At 37.9% G+C, this 4324-nt stretch overlaps 1 non-coding gene across 1 annotated transcript; it reads right to left on the bottom strand.

Annotated features, from left to right (window-relative positions):
- Window positions 1-4007: 4007 nt before the first annotated feature.
- Window positions 4008-4114, bottom strand: LOC126086393 (U6 spliceosomal RNA). Its single transcript, XR_007519484.1, has one exon. It is a non-coding gene; the product is annotated as a U6 spliceosomal RNA (small nuclear RNA).
- Between the last annotated feature and the right edge of the window lie 210 nt (window positions 4115-4324).

The raw sequence follows: 4324 nt of genomic DNA, 5'->3' as shown, positions 1-4324 counted from the left end.
TTTGAGCTATAAATCATATGTAGTCATGAGCACATGTATTGAGTGAAGACCCTGAAGAATTTTTACATTTGTACATACCATAGAGCACTGGTGGAACAGTGGTTAAGAGCTACAGCTCCTAACCAAAAGGTCGGCAGTTTGAATCCACTAGCCGCTCCTTGAAGACCCTATGGAGTACTTTCACTCTGTGCTATAGGGTCACTATGAGTTGGAGTCGACTCGACAGCAATTTTTTTTTTTTTTTTTAACATACCATGTTAATACCATTCAGAATGTTCCCAACACTCCGGAAGTCTCTTTCATGCCTTATCCAGCGGTAACCACTATTCTGATTTTCATAAATTTGTTTACTCATTTTTGAAATTCATATAAATGGAATCATAGAGAATATTATTCTTTGTGTCTGGCTTAAAAAAATAATTTGTTGAGGTAGTAATTCACAATGTTGCACAAACATCACCTCTATCTAGTTCCAAAACATTTCCATCACACCTAAGTAGAGCCCCTTCCCCATTAAGTAGCTTCATCCCATCTCCACTCCCTTTCATGGCCCCCCAACCCCTGGCAATCACCATGTTTGACTTCTCTTGCTTCAAATGACGTCTGTGAGATTCACTCACATTGTTGCATATATCAATAGCTTGTTATTTTTTTTATTGCTATGCATAATATCTCAGTATAAATAGGCTACTACTTATTTATCCCTAATTATACATATATAATTAGGGATAAATAAGTAGTAGCCTATTTATACTTTTTTATATATGAATACATATATATGCATATATACATACATACATGTACATATACATGTGTGCATATGAATGGAAACCCTGGTGGTGTAATGGTTAAGCGCTATGGCTGCTAACCAAAAGGTTGGCAGTTTGAATCCACTGGCTGCTCCTTGGAAACTCTAAGGGGCAGTTGTACTCTGTGCTGTAGGGTCACTATGAGTTGGAATCCACTGGATGGCAACAGGTTTGGTTTGGGTTTTATATATACAAATGTTTTTGTTGTCAGGTGCGGTGGAGTGAGTTCCGACTCATAGCGACCCTGTGTAAAACATAATGAAATTCTGTCTGGTCCTGCTCCATCCTCACAATTGTTGTTATGCTTGAACCTGTTGTTGTAGCCACGGTGTCAGCCCATCTTGTTGAGGGTCTTCCTGTTCTTCACTGACTCTCTACTTTACCAAGCATGATGTTCTTCTCCAAGGACTGATCCCTCCTGATAACATATTCAAAGTATGTAAGACTGTGCTTCTAAGGAGCATTCAGGTTGTACTTCTTCCAAGACAGATTTGTTCGTTCTTTTGGCAGTCCATGGTATATTCAATATTCTTTGCCAATGCCACAGTTCAAAGGCATCAATCCTTCTGTGGTCTTCCTTATTCATTGTCCAGCTTTCGCACGCATGTGAGGTGATTGAAAATATCATGGCGTGGGTCAGGCGCACCTTAGTCCTCATGGTGACATCTTTGGCTTTTAACACTTTAAAGAGGTCTTTTGCAGCAGATTTGCCCAGTGCAATGCTTCTTTTGATTTCTTGACTGCTGCTTTCTCGGGTGCTGATTGTGGATCCAAGTGAAACGAAATCCTTGACAACTTCAATCTGTTCTCCATTTATCATGATGTTGCTTATTGGTCTAGTTGTGAGGATTTCTGTTTTCTTTCTGTTGAGGTGCAACCCATACTGAAGGCTGTGGTCTTTGCTCTTCATCAGCAAATGCTTTAAGCCCTGTTCACTTTCAGCAAGCAAGGTTGTGTCATTTGCATAACACAGGTTGTTAATGAGTCTTCCAATCCTGATACCCAGTTCTTCTTCATATAGTCCAGTTCTTGGATTATTTGCTCAACATACAGATTGAATAGGTGTGGTGAAAGGATACAACGCTGACACACACCTTCTGTGACTTTAAACCAAGCAGTATCCCCTTGCTCTTTTCCAACGACTACCTTTTGGTCGATGTACAGGTTCTGTAGGAGCACAATTAAGTGTTCTGGAATTCCCATTCTCAGCAATGTTATCCATAATTTCTTATGATCCACACAGTCAAATGCCTTTGCATAGTTTATAAAACATAGGTAAGGGGAGTTTTTCATAGGTGTGCCCTGCATCCAATATATATAGATGTTCTGGAAAAGCTTGCTGGCTTTTGCTTGCTCTAGATTCAGCATCCAGCTTGGCATCATCTGATCTCTGGTTCTTGGGACTTGAGCCAGTGGCCTGCCATATCACCTGCTGATCTTGGGATTAATTGGCACCTATAGCCCATGAACCAGCAGCCTGCCACCTGACCTGCTGATCTTGGTTCTTCAGCTGCTGCTATGTGAGTCTGGAGAAGCCTCTAGCCAGACCCATGGGGTTGGGTCTTGCCAGTCTCTACAACTGCATGAGCCAGTTCCTTGAGATAAATCTGTGTGTGTATATATACATACATATATATATATATTTACATACACACATTCATGTTTCACTGGTTTTGCTTCTCTACAGAAGCCAGCCTAAGACAATGTCTTTTCATTTACTTAGATCTTCTTTAATTTCTTTTGGCAATATTTTGTAGTTTTCAGTGTACAAGCCTTGCACCTCTTTGGTTAACTATATTCCTAGGTATTTTTTTTTCATGCTATTGTAAATGGAATTGTTTTCTTAATTTCCTTTTTAGATTATTTATTGTTAGTGTATAGCATACAACTAATTTTTGTGTGTTGATATTGTATCCTGCAACTTTGCTGAATGTGTTTATTAGCTCTAATAATTGTAGATTATTTGATTTTCTATATATGAGATCATGTCATCTGCAAATAGAAATAGTTTTATTTTTTCCATTTTAATTTAGATGCCCTTTATTTCTTTTTCTCTCCTAATTGCTCTGGCTAGAACTTCCAGTACTTTGTTGAATAGAAGTGGTGAAAGCAGCCATCCTTGTCTTGTTCTTGAACATAGGAGAAAAACTTATGTCTTTCACTGTAAGCCTGATGTTAGCTATAGATTTTTTCATCAATGCCCTTTATCATGTTGAGGCTATTCCCTTTTATTCCTAGCTTGCTAAACGTTTTTTTATCGTGTTAGGATAATTATGGGGTTTTCCCCCTTCATTCCATTAGTGTGGTGTATTGCATTGATTGATTTTTGTATGTTGAATCACTATTGCATTCTTGTAATAAGTTCCACTTGGTTACGGTGGGATTAGTATGCTCCTGGATTCAGTTTTTTAGTATTTTGTCAAGTATTTTTGCATCTATATTTCTAAGAGATGTTGGTCTGTAGTTTTTCTTCCTTTTGGTGTTTTTATCTGTCTTTGGTATCAGGATAATGCTGGTCTCATAGAGTAAGTAAGATTTCCCTTTTAATTTCTGGAAGAGTTTGAGAAGGATTGGTGTTAGTACTTCCTTAAATATTTGGTAGAATTCACCAGATAATTGACCAGAACCCATCTGGTCCTGGGCTTTTCTTTGTTGAGAGGCTTTTGATTACCCATTCAATTGCTTTGCTCGTTTTGGGTCTGTTGAGATTTTCTATTTCTTCCTGAGTCAGTTTTGGTAGTTGGTGTGCTTCTAGGAATTTGCCTATTCATCTAGGATATCCAATTTTTTGTCATGTAAGTGTTCCTAGTAACCTCTTACAACCCGTTTTATTTATATAAGGTTGGTAGTAATGGCCCCACTTTGATTTCACGTTTTAGCAATTTGATTTATTTTTATCTTAGGCTAGTTAAAAGTTTCTCAATTTCGTCCATCTTTTCCAAGAATTAACTTTTGGGTTCCTTGATTCTCTCTATTGTTTTCCTTTCTTTTTTTTAGGTGAAAGTTTACAGAGCAAATTAGTTTCTCATTAAACAGTGAGTACACAAATTGTTTCGTGATACTTGTTGCAAACCCCTTGATGTGTCAACATTCTCCCGTTCTCCACCCCAGGTTCCCTATTTCCATTCATCCAGTTTCACTGTCCCTTCCTGCATTTCTTTGCTTTTGGCTATGAGCCCATTAGTCTCGTATACATGAAAAAATACGGAACACTTCATGAATTTGCACTTCATTCTTGCACAGGGGCCATGCTAATCTCCTCTGTATCATTCCAATTTTAGTATATGTGCTGCCGAAGCCAGCACTGTCTATTGTTTTTCTATTCTCTGTTTTGTTTATGTCCAAGTTGGACATTTGCTAGCTGTATGACCTTGGAAAGATTAATTTCTCTATGCCTGAATGTCATAATCTATGCGATGTATATAATAATAGTACCTAACTTAGAAGGATTTTGAGAGGATTGTCTAAAATAACATATATTGAATACATAGAACACTGCCTGTCTTACTCATGCT

Source organism: Elephas maximus, chromosome 11 (genome assembly GCF_024166365.1).
Source record: "Elephas maximus indicus isolate mEleMax1 chromosome 11, mEleMax1 primary haplotype, whole genome shotgun sequence".
In the NCBI taxonomy this organism is placed as follows: domain Eukaryota; kingdom Metazoa; phylum Chordata; class Mammalia; order Proboscidea; family Elephantidae; genus Elephas; species Elephas maximus.
This window is presented reverse-complemented; position numbering and strand designations above follow the sequence as displayed.